At 40.8% G+C, this 23607-nt stretch overlaps 1 pseudogene; it reads left to right on the top strand.

Moving 5' to 3' along the window:
• Positions 1–11084: 11084 nt before the first annotated feature.
• LOC121488850 lies at positions 11085–13831 on the top strand (annotated as a pseudogene).
• The last annotated feature ends 9776 nt before the right edge of the window (positions 13832–23607 follow it).

Genomic DNA, 23607 nt, shown 5'->3' with positions numbered 1-23607 from the left:
TTTAAAAGGATATTTGGACTCAGAGCATTTATGCATCAATTTTCATTAGATAGATGAGTTTTTAGAAGCATATTTCTTGCATAAAGCTAGATGGAGTGTTTCCAAGTTAAAAACAACAGTAATTTTCTGTAGGGATCTGACATCTTAAGAGCATGCAGTTATGGGGCTCCTGGTGGCTCAGTGGTTGAGCATCTGCCTTTGGCTCAGGTCATGATCCTAGAATCCTGGGATCGAGTCTTGCATCAGGCTCTCTTTGAGCTGCTCATGAATAAATCAATAATAATAATAAAGACATGCAGTTATTTTGGCTGAAGGGACCTTGGCTGGAATTGCTGACATGTTGGGGTTACCCACTCCCAGCATAACCAAGCCCCCAAAGACCTCAAATGTTATTTGGGTCTCTTGTAGTACCCAACCAAATTATCCCTTGAGAAAGTCACATGTACTGTGGCAGACCCAAATTATCTAGAGTAAGGCTAGTTTTTGCTTCCAAAACGAAATGAAGAGTAGAGAAAACTATTCTAATGTGACCCAGGCTCCAAAATCCCTGAGTTCAAGGTGCACGTCTATAAAGTAAACGATCTGGGTGGCATCAGGCAAGTTCTTATTCCCCTCTTGATCTGTATTTCCACACCTGTTAGGAGAGCAGGTGGAACTAGATACTTCCTTTATCCCTTCCCAGCTCGGACATTTTATGATCCATGACCAGGCAGGTGTGATGTCCGAGGCCTTCAGGTGGAGCGCTTGGGGCCAGGGCTGGAGCCTGATGTGCTGCACCAGGCATGGACATGACCGCTGCCGAGGCCGCTGGCCAGGATGGGCACATGAGCTGCTGCAGCTTTTTTAGCTTCAGGACCTAGAGGAAGCGATCGATACAAGTCAGATGGAAAGGACAGAAGCAGCAGGGGAAATGTTATTGGCAAAGGGAGACACTTAAACCCGTGAAACTGGAAACTATAAGGCAAGGACAGTGAGGCCTTGAAGCATAGCAATAACGTCAGCCTTGGCTGGTGTGCCGAGCTTCAGCAAGAGAGGGAAGCCGGCCTTTGGAGGTGCCATGAGTGTTCAACCTTTCCTTGTTCAGTTGCCGGCATGTGCTCCCTGACGGAACCTTCCTGTGTCCTACCCATGGCCTCTGTCCCCTGACCCCCCTACACGTACCCCCCCACACACACACAGGACACACACGTGCACATACACACATCAATAATTCTTTAACAAGAATTATTGAATATATGATTTTCATTATTGGAAACTCTGCTTCCCTGTGATTCTCAATGATATAGGGATGGGAGATAAAAGTCTGCTTTTGTGGCTGGGGTGCTGGGGTGCAAGAGCACCCGGCTCTGAGGCTCTCAAACAGACCAGCCTCGGCCACTTGCAGCTGATACACTCCAAAGGCAGAGGGATGAGTGGTAGTGAAACAGGAAAGGAATTTATTTCAGCGAGGCCAGCTTCGGGACGACAGCGGACCAGCATCTCAAAGACTGTTCCCCAAGCGCTGAAGATACTTCCAGGTTTGTATCAGGGGATGGGGGATGAAAGTAAACGGGTATGTGTCAGTGGGCAGTGAAGGTTACATTGATCATTGTCTTGGGGTCACTCATGGGGGTCTTGTTGGCTCAGGACAGTCCCTATCTTTTGAGGGGGTGGCATCACCGGGTGCTTTGCCCACTGGGCCTTTTGCCTGAGTTAAGAGATAAACTGGAAAGAAGAACTTCATCAATTAGAAAGTTTTAGGTCAAATGGAGGTAGCTGATGTCCTTAGTCACTATTTATGAACAGCTGCAGACCAATTCCAGAGTCAAGAAGGATGGATTCAGTACCTCTTCCAAGAGCACCCAGTGGGATGACAGAGGAGACTGAGGGATGGATGGTACAGCAGTGTGAGGCACAATGACAGGGTCACCAGCAGATGGGGCTTGGGGCACTTTTTTTTAAGGCAGCCTGGGACTCTTGCTCACAACTGCAAAAGAGATCCCTAGAGAAAGGGGGGCTTCTTTATTTAGGTGTCCACTTTGATGGCGTTGGTGGTCATGAAAAATGAGCTACTCCAGGCAGAGTGAGCTGAGATCAAGAAAGAGAGACATTTGTCTGCCAAATAAAGCAACAGACCCAAGAGGAGAGAAGTGGGGTGGGGTCTGCAAGAGAGGAAAGGTGGAGGAGAGCTTCAGAGAAGCATCTCTTGATTGGGGGGGGGGGCTTGAGAGAAGGGGGACCTATGACATCTGCTATTAAATACCAACCTGTGGGGTGCCTGGGTGGCTCAGCGGTTGAGCATCTGCCTTCAGCTCAGGGCGTGATCCCGCAGTCTGGGAATCGAGTCCCGCGTCGGGCTCCCTGCACGGAGCCTGCTTCTCCCTCTGCCTATGTCTCTGCCTCTGTCTCTGTCTCTCATGAATAAATAAAATCTTTAAAAGAAATAAATGCCAACCCGTGTCTGCTTTCCTTTATGCCAGAGTCTATCCTCCACTGCACAGGTCAGCTTCATAGTAAGGAATTAGTGGGCTCCAAGTGTCAATAATGTCCACGTTGGGAAGTCCTGCTGCAGACTCTTGGTTGTGCCAAACTCTACTTACACATTCTGGGAGAGCTGCCCCAGGTGTGAGCCACCAGGCAGGAGACTGGGAATTCACCCAGTGAGAGGAGCAGAAGGAGCCGAAGGAGCTGAAGGAGTAGAAATAGGAATATGACACAACAAGTGACAGTAAGATCTAAGAGTCTACATGCTTAGCTCCAGGAATCCTTAGATCCTCCTTTCTGGGGTGAATGAGCTCTTATCATTTTTTCCGTATCTTGCCTGCATGCTACAGTCCTGAGGGTACTGGTTAAACACACATTGTCTCTGCTTTCGCAAAAATCCCTGTAAGTCTTTTTGTGAGTGGGCTCCATTTTATACATGAAGAGAAACATGAAGGTTTAAAGTGGTTAGGCAGGTTTGTGATACTTGACTAGTCTGAATGTGGTCCAGGTCTAGCTGAGTCCAGAGCCCCAGCTGTCCACCATCCCAGACAGCACCCGAGGCGCAGGGGGAGGTGTACCTGTGGCTACATGTGGGTCTCAGCAGCCGTCTGGGTGTCAGAGCTCACTGGTTGGTGATGAGTTTCCAAGCCGCTTTCATGTTCGGCAGATGAATGTCAAAGTTTTTTAGGAATATCTCCTAATTAGTGTTATTTATTAAGTTTCAGGTGTTTTATGAAACTGCAATATTGATTTTATTTTGAAGTTTATATGAGAGTATTATTTCCAAATCTAGTTCCTTGCTTTTCCTTCTGTCTCTAAATTACCTTCTTACCTTCATGTAGTTGAGGGTAGAATGTTTAGTCCCAAGAAATGCAGGTTCCCACCACAAAGTGGCTGGGAGGATGATTTCTCTAGGGGGAATAAGGGCCATCTGTGCTAACTGGGGTCCCAGTTGAGGCCATCCATGGAGGTGGGGTACAGCTGTGCCCTCTGTCCTACTGAACTCAGAATCCTTTTGACAATCTGGAAGTCTGGCCGTTTAGAATTCCCAGATTTGATTCTTGTCCTAGAGTCAAATTTGGTATCAGAATGAATCAGGAATACTGTTTTGCCAACAAAAACCCACTCTGTGCTCTCTTCCACAGGACTGACACAGCTATCAGTCTATAAGGACGGGTGATGTTTTGCATATGGGGTCCAGTGAAATTTGGGTACTGTCCTGTTTATATGCTTCTTGAATATGCTTTTAGGTTAGTCATAATCGCCCCTATCTGCTATCATAATAGTAACTTAACTCTTTATTTATTTTTTGAAATATTTTATTTATTCATGAGAGACACAGAAAGAGAGGCAGAGACACAGGCAGAGGGAGAAGCAGCCTCTCTGTAAGAAGCCTGATGTGGGACTCCATCTCTGGACCCCAGGATCATGCCCTGAGCCGAAGGCAGGTGCTCAACTGCTGAGCCACCCAGGTGTCCCAATAACTTAACTATTTAATTCATTAACCAAAAAGATAACACCAGTGCATTCAGTAGTGTTTTAAAATGTGTTTGTGTTCTATCGATCACAACATCAAGTACCACCAGTCGGAATGCTGTAGCACATGTATGCACATATTTGAGTTTTCACACAGCTGGTAGTAAGTCTTTGCCATGGACAGACTTCACCCCTCCCTGTGCACCGTCAGGCTTCATAGCTTGCAGATTGAGAACACTGTGTTAATTTTTAGCTTTGAAACCCTACATCTCTACTCCTTCCCAGGCAGAACCTGGGTTGTAGGAACTAAGAGCCAAATGGCTAGTTTGTGTTTATGCTTTGTAATACCAGTGATGTACGATTGTCTTCAAGCTTTAATTCTTCTTAATTCTGATGACTCTATTTTAAAAAGTAGCAAAAGGAAAGGCAACATCTTTTATGATGCCGTAGTAAATTTTTGTAGGTATTAATTCAGATGTATTCCTCTCCAGCTCTCTGCTCCTTCATCTCCACCTCTCCATACCACAGTTTGGACACTTGTCATTTTAGGTTGGATACTTCTTTATTATGGGGAGCTGTCCTGTGCATTATAAGATGTTTAGTAGCATTCCTGGCCCCTCCCACCAGATACCAGTAGTACTTCTTCAGTAGTGACAATCAAAAGTATTCTAGACATTGGCAAATGTCCTCTGGGAAGTAGCATGTCCCTCCAGTTAAGAAACACCACCATACTGGATTGGCCTTCAATCACTTGCCTTATGCAGGTCATGAGAAGTAAACCCTTTAAATAAGAGTTTCAAATATTGCAGATCTAAAAGCAAAGTTTATGGTTGTTACAGCATGGGGCTTGGAATGACGCCCAGATTTGAATCTGGATTTTGCCACATATTAGTTAGGTAAATTAAATTTTCTGAGCTTTAATTACCTTATAGTAAAATGTGGACAATACTCACCCTGAAGAGCTGAATTTGGAACTGGATTCATTCTACTGGATATGGTGCATGCCACCATCTTTGTTCCCAATACTGTGCTACATGAATCTTGTTTAATTAGTGTTTCTAAGAATTTGCTAAAATAATTGAGAAGAATTGATTTCTAAAAACTATTATTTCAAAGTGGATTTGAAAACTGCTAATCTCATAGAGTCTTAATAACAGGAGGAAATTCAGTGAAATTTGAGGTGGTTAAGTCAGGTTAAGTGAGGTTATATGCCTTGGGAATTCCCTGAATTAATGACCCACTGGCTTGGGGGGTAATATCCAGCCCTGTAGACAGATGATCATGACTTTCACCTATATCTCAATATACATGCAAACCATGGAACTGTGAGCAGTATGGAAAGGGAATGCTTCATGGACTGGGTTCATTTCACTGATAGAAGCCTCCTAGAATAAGCACATTAAACCCCAGAAGCTCCTGCTTTAGCTCTCACCTTAGGCCTTCAAGATAAAAGATGCATCTTGCATTTTGTAGGCGTAGGGGGCCTCAGTTTGCCCTGTGGCCAGGGTTGCCTTCTTGGGCACAAGCCTGGCCTGTATGGGGCCTCAGGTGTCCTTCAATACTATGACTGTGAATTAGTTGGCAGTGGTGTTGCTTTGAACAATGAGACCACTTGAATCTTCAGTTTTCCATTGGGTGGACAGAAAAGCTAACATTCAGGGTGTGTTTTGATGTTGGAAATTACTGTAGGCATAGTGTGCAATGCAACATGTTGCATGCAGTAGATCCTCAATAAAAGGTTCCTGATCCTATTATTGCCATAGCTAATGATAGTCTTTGAAACAAGAAAATTTGCATGGAGCCTACTCAAAAGCTTCTTTTGTGTCAATTCATGTCTTACTATGAAAGACTTATAGCAGGCACTTCTAGAGGAATACAGTTGTGGTTGTACGTGTTGGTGCCACCTTCGACCAAGTGAGCAAAGTGCCCAGCACTGGAAGTGAACAGAAAAATCTGGGACAGGTGGACTGCGATGCAACACCAATGCAAGATTTAGAGAGCCTTTGAAGCCAACTCTGTGGCGACCTGAGTCACATTGGCTCTCAACCCCCATCTCAAGGTGACATTTCTCTTCCTCTTTGGATTTCTACCTGCAACCCTCACCTGTGCATCTTCAGATCTCATCCTGTGGAGTATCCTTTAAAAAAGGCTTTTATCTCACAGAAGTGGACAGCTCAGCCTGGAGGCATTCACAGATGGATTGGAGGTAAACTCCAGCTTTCCATGCACATCTGATATATATTTTTTAATGTCTACAGGTTATTTCTTCTGAAAACTATAATTGACTAGTTCTGTCAAAGCACACAATGTTTCAGGCTTCTCCCTTATTGTCCACAGAAAGGCATTTGTCAAATTCCAAATGCGTTTGTTTCTCAGCTTTTCTGTACTATCCCTCTAATGAATTTGAAGGCATAAATGAATGCTTAAACATCAGAGGAAACTATTGTATTCTAACACATTTTACAAAAGAAAGGGCCACGGAAAGGAAGAGCCTCTTTTGTCTGAATTGATAGCATCTTGGGTAGCCAGCTGAGCCCTGCTCCTTCCTTTGTAGGAGGAATCCTGCTGGGGTGGTTGTTGCTAGGGCTCCTCTAGTAGTCAAGCTGAAGTGTTTATGGAGTTGGGAATCTCCTTTTCATTGTTTCTTTTAAGATTTTTTTATACAAAATTTCAAACATACAAAAAAGTTTAAAGGATATTACTGTGAATACCCACATACCTACCATCCAGCTTCTACAGTGAACATTTTTTGCTATATTTGCTTTGTCAGATATATATCTACTCATCCATCCTGCTCATCCATTAATTTATCTCATTTTTGGTGCATTTCAGAGTAAATTGCAATATCAGGCTTCACTCCCCAAAATATTTCAGCATTCTGTCATAACTATAGTTAAATGTTAGTTTATGGGATTTTTTCCTTTGAAGTAAAATTTACATACAACAAAATGCATGATTCTTGAATGTGCATGAGTTTGGGTAAACAATTTCCCCAAATTCTTATAAAGGCACTGAACTTAATCATCATCACGGAAAGTTCCCTCATCAGTCATTGTTGACTGACTATAAAAAATAACCAAAGGGATATTGTTTACAATGGATTAATTTTGCCTCTTCTTGGATTTCACATAAATGGGATCTTATAGTTTGCCCTCTTTTGTTTTATTTTATTTATTTGTTTTATTTCTGTCATTCGGAATAATGTCTGTGAGATTCATCCACAAAGTCAAGGGTATCAGTAACCATTACTTCATTGTATGGATGTATCTCCATGTCTTGACTCATCCTCCTATTGATGAACACCCAGACTGCTTCCAGTTTAGGGATATTGTAAATAAAGCTGCCACGAATATTGTCATACAAGTCTTGTTGAGAACAAATACTTTTATATTTCTTGTGTTAGTACATGGTAATGAAATTACTGGGCATATGTTTATAGCAGGTATATGTTTATAGGAAACCAATAGACCTTTTTCCAAAGTGATTGTACCATTTTATATTCCCACTAATTGTATGAGAATTCCACTTGTTTCTCAATCTTGCAAATACTGTGCTGTCAGTGATTTTAAGTATATATAATTATTCTGGCAAGTATGTAGAGGTATCTAATTGTGGTTTAAATTTGCTTTTTTCTGATACACAATGATGTTGAGTGTTTTCTTTTTAATCTGTTTTTGGTTACATGTATTTCTTATTTTGTAACATGCCTATACACATCTTTTGTCAATTTTTTAATGAATTATTTGCCTTTTTATTAGTAGTTAAAGAGATTCTTCATATTCAGGATATCCACAATCCTTTGCCAGACATGATTTAGAAATACTTTCTCTCAATCTATAGCTTTGCCTAAGCACTTCCTTAATGGTATCTTGTGATAAGCAGGTGTTTTTAATTTTGATGAAATTAGTTATTTTTTTCTTTTATGTCAATTTGTTTTCTGTGAACTAAGGAACTTTGGCCTACTCTGAAATCTTCTCTGTTTTCTCCTAAAAGCTTTATGGTTTTATCTTTTACATTTGTGTCTATGATCAATTTTGAATTAATTTTTGTGTTTGGTGTAAAGCAGGGGCTGAGAAGTTCTTTCTTATTCTTTCTTTCTTCTTTTTCTGTCTGCATGTGGATATCTAGTTATTTCAGAATCATTTGTCAAAAAGACTTTTGTATCCCTGTTGAATTGCTTTGATATCTTTGTCCAAAATCAAATGATTATAAAATGTGGGTCTATTTTGGGCTCTCTATTCTGGGCTTTCCAATTGATAAGGTATGAATTGAGGTTAATTTTTTGCATATATGTATTCAAATGTCCCAGCACCCGTTGCTGAAAAGACTATCCTTTCTCTATTGATTCCTTTGTATACTTATCAAAAATCAACCTACTATATATGTGGAGGTCTGTATACTTTAACCAATACCTGTCTATAAAACTGAAGCCTTACAGTAAGTTTTGAAATCAGGTAGTATAAATGCATCAATTTTTTTCTCTAAAATTGCTTTGGATATTCTAGGTCTTTTGCATTTTCATTTAAAACCTGGAGTAAGCTTGTCAATTTGTACCAAAAAAGGCTATTAGGAGTTTGATTGGGAATTATATTTGTAGATCAATATGGGTAGACTGGGCAGCCCCAGTGGTGCAGCAGTTTAGTGCCTGCCTTCAGCCCTGGGGTGTGATCCTGGAGACCTGGGATCGAGTCCCGCGTCAGGCTCCCTGCATGGAGCCTGCTTCTCCCTCTGCCTGTGTCTCTGCTTCTCTCTCTCTCTCTCTCTCTCTCTCTCTCTCTGTGTGTGTCTCATGAATAAATAAAAAATAATTAAAAAAACATTATGGGTAGACTTCACATCTTAATAACATTGAGCTTACTAATCCATGAATATGGTACATCCCTTCATTTATTTGTCTTCTTTAATTTTTCTTAGGTTTTTCCTTTTAGTTTTGATGTACAACATTTCCACATCTTGTAAAAAATTTTCACTAAGTATTTTACCTATTCCAAAGCACTAGTAAATGGAATTTCATTATTTCATATTCTAACTATTTGCAACTAGAATATAAAAATACACCTGACTTTTGTATATTATCTTTCATTCTGTGATCTTTCTAAATTCACTTATTATCCTTACTAGTTGGTTTGTAAAATCCTTGAGATTTTGTATCTAAACAATTATGTCATCTGCAACAGTGGAACTTCTACTTATTATTATTATTATTATTATTATTGGTTTTTATGCTTTTAATTTACTTTTCTTGTTTTAGAGCAATGGTTAGGATGTTCTGTATAATGTTCAGTGGAAGTAATGTGAATGGTCCCCCTTTCCTTGTTTCTGATCTTAGGGTGGAAGTGTTCACTATTTCATCATTAAATATAATGTTAGCTGTTGGTTGTTTGTAGATGTCTTTTGTCAGATTGAAGAAGTTCACTTTCAGTCCTAGATTGCTCAGGGTTTTGTTGTGAATGGCTGTTGAGTTTTCTTTATACATGGTCTTTGGGGCTTTACCTCTCTTACACTCTATTCTGGGTTCCCTCTTTGCCAGTCTGTTTAGCAAGAGAGTTTCATGCCCTTGTTTTCATTTTCATTTAACTGATTACTTGGGACATTAACATTTTTCTCTTATATTTACTGGCCACGTGTTTTCTTTTCTTTTCTGTGAAATTGTGTGTGTAAACTTTGCCTAGTATTATATTAGGTTATTTTTTTTATTGATTTGTGGCAACCATTACTAAATTATGGATGTTAAATTTTCCATGGGAAGAAAATATTTTTCAAATCTGCTTTTTCTTTTCATTTTAAAATTTAGACTACTTTAATATGGATGTAGTCAAATTTACCAGTCATTCCTTTCATAGTTTGTATCTTGTTTATTTCTTTGTGAAGGCTAGAAATGAACCACAACAAGGTATTGTGCAGAAAACATGTGGCTAAATAAGTGCCAGAAGAGAATCTGTAACTTTAAGTGCATATGTTAGCCAATAAGAAAGATTAAATGTTAATAAACCCTGGGCCTGGAACCTGCTTGAGATCTCTCTCTTTCTCTCCCTCTCTTTCTCTCCCATTCGCACACCCCCCTAAAAAAAGAAAAAGAAATTTAAAAAGGGGGGCGCAAACTACTGATGAATTAAAAATTACAAATGGAGAAAGGAAAGAAAAGATAAATAAATGGGATGTCTGGGTGGCTCAGTGGTTGAGTGTCTACCTTGGGCTCAGGTCATGATCCCGGGGTCCTGGGATCAAGTCCCACATTGGGCTCCTTGTGGGGAACTTGCTTCTCCCTCTGCCTATCTCTCTCTCTCTCTCTGTGTCTCTCATGAATAAATAAATAAAATCTTTTAAAAAAAGAAAAGATAAAGAGATATTAGAAAATTATCAGTAAAAATCACTATACTAATAGATGAAAGGAAAATTATTTGCTTATCCCAATTCACCTAAGGATGTGAGTTAAGATGGAGGAGTAGTAGGGAGACCCTGATCTTGCCTTGTCCCTTGAACACAGCTAGATAACTATCAAATCATCCATGTAAAAGTATCTGTTATAATACCACATTCATACCGAGCAAACAAACAAACAAAAAAACCCCAATAATCAAAAGAAACCTCTTAGGAAACCGGAAATAAAAATCAACTTTCTTTTTGGGATAAAGATATCTGCTGGAAGTATCGCTGTACTTGGAGCCCTATTTAATGAAGCAAAATAAGAAAAAAAAAGGTTATAAATATCAGAAAAGCAGGACAAAAATATCTTTTTTTTGCTACAGATAACACCATCTTCTACTGAAACTCCTGACAAATATTTAAACTAATAAGAACATTTAGAATGCAATTCAAGGTCAACAAAGGAAAATAGGTAGCTTTGAAGACAAGAAAGTGTGAAGCATACATTCTGAGAAAAGCAATACTTCTACTGAAGGACATAAAAAAGCCTGGAGGAATGAACAGATGGAGCTCATTCCTGATAGAAGTATTTAGTATTGGAAGTTACGAGAACTGGATTCAGGTTATCTATAATTTAAATGCAATCTTAAAAAAAAAAATAAATGCAATCTTAGTAAAACCTAACAGGAGTTTTCATGGAGGTTAACAAGCTGACTCTCAAATGTATAGAAAAGATTGTAGAGTCAATGCAGCTTTGAAAATGGACAACGAGGGCAAACATGTCCTGCTGGCAGAGGTGTGTTTGTCATGGAGCAAATGAAGCTTTAACCTCAGGAAAGATATTTTCCTTTTCCTCCCAAGGAAGTGGGAGGAGCCTGGCTGCATACTTATATAGTCTTATGTTTCTGTGAAAATTACCAAATTAAGATTTTCTAACCACATATCTCTTTGCTCTGCCTTTCCCTCTGTCATGTTTCAACCTATGTCTAGTGGTATTGGATCAGGACAGGTTTGTGATGGTATTAGGGGCACAGTGGCTATGCTGGGAAAATTTTATTATACGGGGATGGCTTTGCAATAACCAAACCATATGCAAAACGAACCCCATACATTTATCCCAAACTCAATTCCCCTCAGCCAGAAGCCCAAACCTAGTGCCCAAACTTTGCAGTATAGTTGCAGTGATATTTCCAGGGCTGTAAAATTCATTTTGGAGAGAGAAACCAGAAAGGAAATGAGATGAAAAACGTATTCGTAAAGTTGATAAAGCTTGAATACACTCTTCTAACTGTAATTTGGAAAGAAGTTTTGGGACATTTCAATAAAATAGTGAGAAATTATAGACTTCTGATTTGGGTGGATATAAAAGGTAAACTTCTTTTGTCATGTTTATTTATTACAGAATAAAGAAGTCAGAGAAAAAAGTGAAGCAGGAAACCAAAGCAATAAAGTTGAGTTACAAAATTAGCAGGATTGTACAGATGCTGAGGATAAAAGTGTAGCAAAAAATTGCCAAATTATAAAAATGTCATAAATATATCAAGAGAAAGAGATATGTTTTAAACAGAAGTTACAAATAGGGTCAAGGATTATTTGATGATCTAAGTAATAAGGATAATGGATCATAGGAACACACTGGAAAATATTTACATTTATTGCTGATTTTACACAATAAGTCTCTATCAACAAAAATAACAAACTTATAATTTGCCACTACAACAAGAATATTGGCATGAAACTGGCTAAGGAATGTTGTCAGTTAAGAGTTTTTCAGATTTATCATAGTGCGAGAAAACTTAAAATCCTCTGAAACCTTACAGTTCAAGTATAAATGAAGTCAGGCAAAAGTTTTTCCAAAATTGACAGAAATCTTCATCTTTACCTGTCATTACCAATTACACGGTACACTGCTCTAAGAGACTTTTTGAAGCACTTGATAATAATAAAAAAAAATCCTAAACTATAATGAACTGTATTAGAAGAAAGTTTGAATAACTTTTTATTTTCCCTGCAGAAAATGCTACAAAAGTATTGTTAGGTGAAGAAGGTTGTAAAGAGTATATAGCCCCAAAAATGTAGAAAAAAAGTACCAGGGAGGCATGTCAATAAGTTAATGCAGATAATGTATTAAATAGACAATGTTATTTTTCTGGATTTTGTGTAGCATTTGAAAACTTTTAAAACGTGCTATTTATTGTGACTTTTTTTTCCTTCTTAATAAATATTCAGTCTTATCTCTAATTTTAACTGTAATTTGGTATTTTTTTTAAAGCAGTTCCCCCAAATTATATGAGTCAGACCTAGGCAGCCCGGGTGGCTCAGCGGTTTGGCGCCGCCTTCAGCCCAGGGCGTGATCCTGGAGACTCGGGATCGAATCCCACGTCGGGCTCCCTGCGTGGAGCCTGCTTCTCTCTCTGCTTGTGTCTCTCTCTCTCTGTGTCTCTCATGAATAAATAAATAAAATCTTTAAAAAAGAAAAAGAGTCAGATCCTCCCCCCAAAAAACTTAAATCCTCACCTGCTAGTAGGTATCAAAACATATTATAGGGGCGTGAAGTCAGGAGCCAGGAAGGCGGCGGTGCTCGGAGTCTCCTTGAAACGCCGGTTCCGGGCTGCAGCCCTCGGCGGAGCCTGCCTGCAGGCCTGCCGGGAGGGCACAGACAGCGGCAGCCACAGCTCCCCGAATCAAGAAATTTGCCATCTACTGATGGGACCCAGACAAGACTGGAGATAAACCTCATATGCAGACTTATGAAATTGATTTGAATAAATGTGGTCCCATGGTGTTGGATGCTTTAATCAAGATTAAGAATGAAATTGACTCTACCTTGACCTTCCAAAGATCATGCAGAGAAGGCATCTGTGGCTCCTGTGCCATGAACATCAATGGAGGCAATACTCTGGCTTGCACCCGCCGGATCGACACCAACCTCAGCAAAGTCTCCAAAATCTACCCTCTGCTGCATATGTATGTGATAAAGGATCTGGTTCCTGACTTGAGCAACTTCTATGCTCAGTACAAATCCATTGAACCTTATTTGAAGAAGAAGGATGAATCCCAGGAGGGCAAGCAGCAGTATCTGCAGTCCATAGAAGATCGTGAGAAACTGGCCGGGCTGTATGAGTGTATCCTCTGTGCTTGCTGCAGCACCAGCTGCCCTAGCTACTGGTGGAATGGAGACAAATACCTGGGGCCTGCGGTTCTCATGCAGGCCTACCGCTGGATGATCGACTCCAGAAGACGACTTCACTGAGGAGCGCCTGGCCAAGCTGCAGGGCCCGTTCTCTCTGGACCGCTGCCACACCATCATGAACTGCACAAGGACCTGCCCCAAGGGGCTGAATCCAGGCAAAGCTATTGCTGAAATCAAGAAAATGATGGCCACCTATAAGGGGAAGAAGGCGTCAGTGTGAGGCTGAGCGTGAAGTAGCCGGCTTGGCTGGACACACTTTACATCCAACTTGAGTCCCTTCAGAGGCCTTGATTTCCCATGAGCCCAGCTTGTATAATAAACATTTTAAGAAATTTAAAGAAACATATTATAAAACTAGGGTAATTTAAACAATGCAATATCAGTGGTATTAGATCAGGGGTAAGCATATTTTTGTGTGTGTGTAAAAATAGTGAATGTTTTCAGGTTTGTGGGTCATATGGTTTCTGCCACAACTACTCAAACCTGCCTCATAAAAGTTGCCATGCATAAGATAAAACAAATGAAGGTGATTGTGTTCCAATAAAAATTCGTTTATTGATACTAGAATTTTATTTTATTTTATTATTTTTTTTGATACTAGAATTTTAATTTAATGCATCTTTCACATTCAAAAAATAGTCTTTTGATTTTGTTTTCAAGTAGGCTCCATGTGCAACATGAAGCTCAACACAGGGCTTGAACTCATGACTCTGAGATCAAGACCTGAGCAGAGATTAAGAGTCAGATGCTTAACCCAGTGAGCCACCCAGGCACTGCTTCTTTTGATTATTCTTTAAAAAACAATTTAAAAATGTAAAACAGTTCTTTGCTTGTGGGTTGTACAAAATCAGGAGGTGGGCCAGACTGGATCCTTGGGCTAGAATTTGATAAACATTACCATGAGTAAATTTAACAATGGAATAAGGGGGTGTGAGTCCTCTAAAAGACTATATGGATATTTTTTGCATGATAGATTTGGCATTTTTAAAAAGGTTTTATTTTTTTTAATAGAGTGGGGGAAGGACAAAGGGCGAGGGAGAGGAAGAATCTGAAGCAGGCTCCATGCCCAAAACAGAGCCAGACACGGGGTTCAATCTCACTATTCTGAGATCATGACCTGAGCTGAAACCAAGAGTCAGACCCTCAACAGACTGAGCCACCAGGCTGCCTTTGGCATTTTTTAGAGGTTTTCTTTCTTTCTTCCTTTTTTTTATTTGAGAGAGAGAGAGAGAAAGAGAGAGAAAGAGAGAGCATGAGTGGAGGAGGGTGGAGGGGCAGAGAGAGAAGCAGATTCCCTGCTGAGCAGGAAGCTTGAGGTGGGGTTCAATCCCAAGACCCTGAAATTATGACCTGAGCCAAAGACAGATGCTTAACAAACTGAGCCACCCAGGTGCCTGCCCCTTGGCATGTTTAAATCAGTGGAAAAAGAATGCTTTGGCCCATCCGTTTACTTTGTACTTCTCTCTTTTGCCTTTCCTTACGTGGGGCTCAGAAACTTGTTTGGACAGAGCAGAAAGGGATGTTGTCAATGTTGTTAATGGCAACAGCAATGACAGGGGCAGGATATTAGTGTGTAAAGACACTCTGGATGGTTGGAACATCAGGTAAAGAATGTTTGTGTTTCTGTTGCAGACAGGAGAATTGGAGCTAGGCCTTGGAAACTGTGTTAGTGTGATGATGCTGGGGCTGGTTTAGGGATCAGGGTCTGGGAGTGGGTGGCCCACGTGAGTCTGCTGTGTGGCTGTTGGGGAGAGTGGGCTGGGGACAAGGAGGAGGGCAGAGGTGGATGGGGCACCCAAGTCTTGAGAGACGTGACCTGGCCTGTTACACCCACGAGGATGCACCTGTTTCCCATCAATGCCCCATCCCTTATACTGGGCAGCTTTAGCCTTTTGAAGCCTCTGAATGTGCACTGAGAAATTATTGATTGGAAGAAATTATTGATTGGAACAAAAGACATCAGCAAAAGAAATCTATGTATCTTGGGATGGGTCCTATAGTTGTGAACCCACAGCTCCTGGGATAAGGAACCCCTTGTTCCTGAGAGAAAGTCTCCCAAATGCAGGTCAGGAGGACAGGGAAGGCTGAGAGCAGACGAGGCATTAGAGTCGTCTGCTTGGAAGAGGTTCACTCCCTGAACCACAGATCCTCAGGGTTCTACCAGCCACTAGCTTGTAAAATACCAGGGAACAGTCCCTGTGACAGTCGCTAATCGAGAAGGGGTCTTTTGGCTGCATCTCAGCCTCTCATCCCCACAGAAAGGATCCCCAGGCCACCCGAGTGTCTGCTCATGATCATTGCAGGCCACCATCTGGAGCACAATTCATTTCTTCCTCTCATGAATCTCCCTTTCCCCCAGGTACCCCTAGTCCCCGAGACAGGGCTGCAAAATCCCTGGGGGTTAAACACTCAAACTCTGCCTCTGGGTCAGGAAGACAAGACCAGAGGCCCCCTGCCAGATTCTGCAACCCCAGGGCCTCTATCACTGGCTGTTTCCTTTTAGATGAACTTGATTTAACCCTCCATTTATTTAGAATCTATGAAATCATAAACTCTATTGTATTTGTACTCAGCAGATGCCTAGGGGAGAGTTCCTCTTGGATGTTTATATAAGGAGGCTCCAGGGCTCCACTTTACTCCCTACACACCCCCACACAAGTATGCACAAGCAGACACCTCCCCACCTGCCCACTCTCAGTTCCCCACAGGATCCATATGCAGCCCCTACCTACACATACACCGCACGTCACTCCATGGACATTTGCTTACCAACAGTTCAGACAACACTATAAACTCACTTCCACTCTGCAGATCACACCCATCCATCAATCACATAAAATGTATCTGGTTTTGGCAAACCATAAGAGACTGTTAAATATAGATAACAAAGTGAGGTGGGTGGGAGCATGGGCTAGAGGCATGATGAGCATTGAGGAAGGCATTTGTTGGGATAAGAACTGGGTGTTAAATGTATGTGATGAATCACTAAATTCTACTCCTGAAACCAATGCCACACTATATGTTATCTAACTCTAAATTAAGAACAAAAACAAACTGCATTTGTTTTTTCCTCAACTTACTAATGCCGCAACACACACGCAAACACACACACACACATTCACATACACCCCAAAACACACATACCAACACTGACATGTCAGCAAGGTCCAGAGACTCATCAGTTCTTCCTTCTCTAACTCTAATTTCCATAGCTCCCTTAGAATTTCTTTACAGGTTCTCTAATTTGGCAAATGCTTAACTAGGCAGATGCCTGGCTTTTCTCCATAGTAGATTCATATATTCCAAGGCAAAGGGACCATGGTGGTTGACAACTTCACTGAGGCACTTCCTTAGGCAAGGCTCAGATGGTAATATGAGGGTGGTTTGTGGGTTAAGCTCATGGGATTCCAAATTCCTTACTTTCAGGGCTCTTTTTGTTATTTTCCCCACATAGACCCCATGCCTTAAAATACTTTGCCTAATGAGCAACCTGTATGTATAACTAATGGTGTTTCTCCTTTCTTATTCATCAAAGGTACACATGTCTCCCAAATTCCAATTTGAGATCAACACCTGATAGCGAAAGCTACACGTCGAACTGGTGAGATACAGCCAACAAGCTCAGCAACTTGACATTTTAGTTAGCCTATGCGGCCTTATCTCGAATAATATACAATTTCTGTCAGGCTTTTGGAAATATTGAAAATAGCTCAAAGACCTCCACTACTCCTTTTGTGGATCCCTACAGGTCTGGAGACCCCAGGTTGGGAACCGCTGAACTGAACCTTTGACCATTTTGCCAAGGTGAGTAACGGTGTAAAATAGGAATAGGGAAAAGAGAAGGATGTGATTAATTTTAGAACCTATGTGGCTTCTGAGAGGTAGTTAGGCTGGCTGAAAAAATCTGTACTGGATTTCACTTGTAAAGTCTAAAGCCTCCACAGTGAATGGTAATTTATTCACCAAGGTCTATTATGATGCTAAAGGCTTATGAATCTTGCACATTATAATGAAGAGGGGAAGAATAGGTTGCCTGACCTCAGGAGAGCAAAGGAAGGTGGTCAGAGGCTTGCTGGCCCTTAGTGAAGAGCAGCCCCATTATTATTAAGAAATTGGGGGCCCAGCCCAGGACTGAGCTCCAGTCAAGATGTGAGGGGAAAGGTCCTTCAAGGCTGTGTGAAGTCTAAATGGTTGTTGAATTTCAATTTAAAATCTTGTGTGTGTGGGCTAGAAGAGATGTAGAGATCCATCTACTCAAAACAATTTTCTTTGTGTGAGACTCAGAGACTGAGATGACTTGTCTCGAGACAGCTAGGAATCATGACAGAGAATGTGCTAGAATCCCACTCTGGGGCATTCCTTAGTTCTTGGGAAATTTCCACTAAGGGGAGATGGGACAGGAGTTTTTTTATCCACTGTATGTATTATTTGAAAGCTTCCTTGAGCAATTCCTCCCTTTGTCTTGAATTACACATATTCCAGACTCGTTAGATATATGGTTCTTGGTTCATACTTTCAAATTCAGGAGGTGGAAGATGAGACAGGTGGAGAAGGAACCCACCTGTCTTCCCTGGAGACAGACCTCTCCCACCCAGTCACTTGCTGGAGTTACTTGGGCCAGAACTGGTCATCACCAGCTTTCCAAGAGGGTCGTGGCTGCTAAAGCAGGCACCTGGCAGAAAACAAAATTGAGGTCCTTAAGGAAAGATGTCTAGCTAAGACTCAAGGTGTTAACATTTTTCTTCATCTCTTCAAAGGAGGTGAATGCTTCCCAAGAGGAAGGGAAAGTTTTCTGCATCCTCCTGCATGCTGCCCTCTTCTCCTGCAACCACCCATGGCTTCTCCAGTGTAGGGAGAGATTAAGAGTGCAGAACTCTCCTGTTAAGGGTGAGGAAGTAAATTATTTATCATGGGTTTGTCTAGCTAAAGAAACTCTGAAGTGCAACCAAGTCATTTCTTGCATTTTATAGCCTCAGAAGTAACAGAGAAGGCATTTGAATGTCCCCAAGAACCATGGGGACTCCTGGTGATAGAACTTCCTCTCTCTGCAGCAACCATAATTTGGAAATCTGTCTCTATCAGATCTGGGAGGTAACTAGTGTGTCAGAGTTAGACTGGCATCACAAAGTGAGTCTTTGGTTTCAGTTCCCTCATCTCATATTGATCAGAGATCTTACACTCTTAGAATCCTGGTATTCATGAGGGTATCAGGATTCCACAGTTTTGAGACATGAAAGTGTAGGAAGACACATGCCACATGGTTTACATCAGTGGTATGTGGACAAGAGAAGGGGAGACTATTAACTTTTCTTCATGCCTCTCCAAATGATTTGATTTGTTCCAATAAGCAGATGCATTTGTGACAGGATTTCTTTCCTTAAAAAATTATAAGGAGATTCCTGTTCTGGGATTGACCATGTATTAATCAGGGTGCTTGGGCTAGTTATTTAATCTGTTTGAACCTCAACTTTCTCCTTTATTAGAGTGGAACCAATAATATCCTCCTCCTTATGCCCGATAGATGTTGTGAACTTCAAATTGGAGCTCTAGATATTACAGACAAGTCAAGTATTACTAGGATCGGGAAGAACCAAAAATGGTGAAATTGTAAGGGACACGATTGCATTGCCTCAGCTTCTTCTACTTCTTCTTCTTTTTTTTTTTTTTTTCTCATCCGTTTAATCATCTGTACCACTTTCTCTAGCCAGAGGGCTGTTTTCATTGATTCCACAAAGATTTATATCCTTTATCTGGAGGCTGTATGGAAGATGAGAATGGGGAGAGGTCACTCTTCTACCCTAACATTACATTCATTCTGATTGGAAAGACCCAGAGAAAAGAAAACAATTTAAGATAAAATAGAAATTGCTATAACGGAGCTATCAAATGGACTGACTCTTTCAATAGGAAGGGCTCCCAGTTGATTTGTAGTTTTTGATCAACATTTGTTTGGTGAAGTAAAGTGGCCATTCCTGTTGAGGGAAACAAGATTAAAAAAAAAACAAACATGGAGATGTAACAGCTGTAAATGCAGAGGGGGACAATTAACCTAAGTAACCTTTGAATACTGTATTCTAACCATATATTCTTGGGCTACAGATAGACAGAACCTCATACTGAACTGTAGTTAATATGTTTGTTTCCACAGGAATATGGGTTAGCAAACCCAAAAACGAAGTATAGAGTTGAGCAAATATGTAAAATATTTTGTGGAAAGGAAAGCTAGAGTTCTCAGTGTCAGAGAAGGGAGTTATGCATGTGAAAAAGGAAGACTAGAATAAACTCTGTGGTTTGGATTGGAATTAGAGATCTCAGCGTGATATATTTCAGTATATATACATACACCTAGATATAGATAGATAATAGGTGAGTGAGTTTGTGCCCACAAGAGAGGACACTGTAGTAATGAACATACCAGATGATTAGATTTAGCTTCTAAATACTATTCTTCAATAAAAGAAAGCAGAGCCTTTCAGGAAATGGCTGATTCCAGACAGAATTGGGACAGGAAAAGCATAAATTGAACCTAGAACATATTATTCCAGAAAGCATGAAAGTACCAAAAGATTAATGGGGATGGGTCAAAAAGATGCAGGATCAGGAGCAAGATTAAAGCAGCTCCCAATGACCACATTTGGACAATCTGAGAGTCAAAGTCAGTAATGCAACAAATTATAACCCACAGAGTAAAATAAGAATTTGTGAATCCATTCTGATTATGGTAGACAGAATAATGGTCCTCAAAGATGTCCACATCCCAATTCCCAGAACCTGTGAATATGTTACCTTAATATGTTATGAAACAAAAGAGACTTTGCCCATGTGATTAAGCAATTTGAGCTGGGAAGTTTCCTCTGGAGGAATCTTGTAATCACAGGGGTCCTTATAAATCCAAAAGAGAAGCAGAGGAGTAAGGGAAGGAGGTGTAATAATGGAAGCAGAGTTGGGACTGGTGTGATTTCTGGAAAGATCTCATGTGTCAAAGAGTGTGGACAACCTCTGGTTGCTGGAAAAGTCAGAAAAGGAAAATCCTCTAGAGCATTTGGAAAGAACTCAGAACTTGGGCACCTGGGTGGTACAGCTGGTTGAGCATCTGACTCTTGGTTTCCATTCAGGTGGTGATCTCAGGGTTGTGAGATCAAGCACTGCATTAGGCTCTGTGCAGAGTCTGCTTGGAACTCTCTCTCCCCCTGCCCCCTCCCAAAGCTGCTTGCACACGTGCATGCTCTCTCTCTCTCTCTCTCTCAGATAAATAATTTTTAAAAAGATAAGGAATGCAGGCCTATTGACACCTTGACTTTATCTCTAGAAGATCTATTTTGAACTTGGTCCCCAGGACTTTAGGAAAATAAACAGGTATAGTTTTAAGTTACTAAGTTTGTAGTCATTTGTTATAGCAGCAATAGGAAACTAATACCCTGCTATACACACAGACACACTGTACCTACCTGCATACAAGTACGCATGCATAAATGATGGAGAAGAAAAAGCTCTTCTCCATAGTAAAATTCTAGCTAATAAATGAAGAGGGAATGGTCCAGTTTGAAAATTACATTTGGCAACCACTTCAGTAATAATTTTTTCAGGCAAGAAGTATCAATGAATGCTAAATTCAATGGGTGGAATTTTCATGAAGAAAAGGATACCTACTTAGTCTCTGAGTACCTCTCCACAAGGCAGTTACACACTTCAAAAGAAAAATAATACCTTCTACTGGTACTGTTACAGCCTCATCAGTGGTTCTGATGGACACCGAGGGATCCAAATGAACATCACCAGCACTGGGACAAAGATATCCCACGTGCCACCTGATATAATGCACCGAGAATAAGGCATCACTGTTGTGTTATTTATTTATTTATTTTAAAGATTTTATTTATTTATGAGAGACACAGAGAGACAGAGACAGAGACATAGACAGAGGGAGAGAAGCAGGGTCTTCACAGGGAGCCCTATATGGTTGGTGCTCAATCCCTGGACCTGGGATCATACCCTGAGCCAAAGGCAGACGCTCAACTGCTAAGCCACCCAGGCATCCCTAAAATCTTTTTTAAAAAAGACGTTCTTGCTTTTATGAAGTACACAAAGAAATGTATAGTTGTAAAGGGGGCACATGTCTACAAATCTTTCTAAAATGTTTCAGAACATGCATACGACAGAGAAGATGATCAAGCCAATGTGGTAAAAATTTTAAATTGAGGGAATCAGAGTGAAGAGTATACATCAATTATTTGTACAATTTTTGTAACTTTTCTGTAAGTCAACTTATTTCAAAATGAAGAGGTTTGTAAGTAGGTGTAGTAGTCTGAATAGCATTTATGGAGCACAAAACAGAAGTCAGAGGTGCTAACTGTGGGTTAGTGACATGAGGGCAGCCAGCATAGAGGCCTGCATAGGAGAGGGGCCATGTCTTGACGCTACTGGATCCTGAGGGCCAAACACAAAATAAGGAAACATTCACTGAATACAGGGAAGAATGAAGGGGGAGAGGGAAGGAGACTCTGACTTTTTAGGCTGGATGTAGGCAGAATGTGGCCACCTCCCTCCCCAGGCTTATTTCTTGAGTACCACTTTGGTGGACTGTCCAGCCTGCCTCCTGAATATTTGCTCCCACCAAACCTGTGATCCTGAAAGGTTGCCTCCTGGAACTGGGGAGGGGCTTATACTGTCTACTCAGACTAAATTCTGACCCCCTGGCAATGACAGATATCAATGTCACTGATTGAATTTCTAACCCAAAGTATCAAAAGAGAAAGCTTTCAGAGAGACTGACTTGTCAAGGGAACATTGAGGAGGTCTGGAGGCTTCACACTACAAAGTCAAAAGGTCATTGAAGAACTAAAGGAGAAAAAGAGAGAGAGAGAGAGAGAGAGAGAGAGAGAGAGAGAGAGAGAGACCAAACTTGCTTACTCAGAAAGCTGTCTGAAATAGAACTGCTCAATTCCAAGTCAAATATTCATGAATTCAGTTATTGATTGATTGAGGGATGACAACTCAGCAATTCAACAATACTTCACTGAGTGTCCACACTGAGTGGGTGGGAATGCACATTTATTAAGGACCTACTATGGGCCAGAGCATAAGTGGGCTGATACATCTGTAACTGTCTCATTTAACCCTTCCAGCCACCTCTTTCTCTTCCTCTTCTCTCCTCCACCAATTCTTGAATTAATTGAACATTTACTATGTGTCAGGCTGCCAAAATCTTCACATTCTTTCTATTGTTTGATTCTGCCCAACACACATAAGATCATAATCCCCTTTTGGCTGAGACATTAAATAACCTGCCCAGGGTTACAAAACTTGTAAGATGCAAAGATTTTCTCTGGGATCCACAGGGATTTTAGTTCTGGGACTTTTAAAATAATGGATGAAGGTACAATGTCCAGGATGTTAACCCAAGGGGTGGCTACAAGCTGGAAACTTATGGCCACTAAAGGTCGCCTGATTGCTTTTCTCACCCTGGGAGGATAGGTTCTCAGAACACTTGAATCACATGGTTAGAACTGCAGGGAGGACTTACATCACTGGTAAGCTTTGCTGATCTCTCTTTGGTCTTTTTATGGCATCTTTTGAAAGGCATGACTGTTTGGATCCCCATCTGCACACGAGATCACCCTGTCTGTCCATGCCAGGTGCTGGAAAAGTGACTGTAATGTTCGGACATCTTTTTCAACTCAAGTAAATCCAACACAACAATATCAACTATCTACTATGTGCCAAGACCTGTGTTGAATTCTCAGGACACAAAGATGAATGAAACTTCTGGATTTTCCCAAGAGAAGATAGCTCTGAATATAAATGACAGTGTAAAAGAGTCAATAACAGAAATATACACAAAGTATAATTCAGACAGATTATGTTAACTAAGGGGCCCTTTGACAACAAAAATATTAACTGAGAAAAATCCCTATGTGATAGAATGAATAAGGAAAATGTATTAACATAATATAAGCAAAAAATGTGTATAACACACAACCTGTAAAGTACAAGAACACCTAAAATGTAGCTCTGGTATTAATTAAAGATGCCATGCTTACCCCACCAATGGGGAAACCTTACTTTAAATGATATCTGATTCTCATCCAAATCATCCTATTCCTCCTCTT

The sequence above is a fragment of the Vulpes lagopus genome, chromosome 4, assembly GCF_018345385.1.
Source record: "Vulpes lagopus strain Blue_001 chromosome 4, ASM1834538v1, whole genome shotgun sequence".
NCBI classification, from domain to species: Eukaryota; Metazoa; Chordata; class Mammalia; order Carnivora; family Canidae; genus Vulpes; species Vulpes lagopus.
The sequence above is the reverse complement of the archived record's forward strand: the minus strand, read 5'-3'. Positions and strand labels throughout refer to the sequence as shown.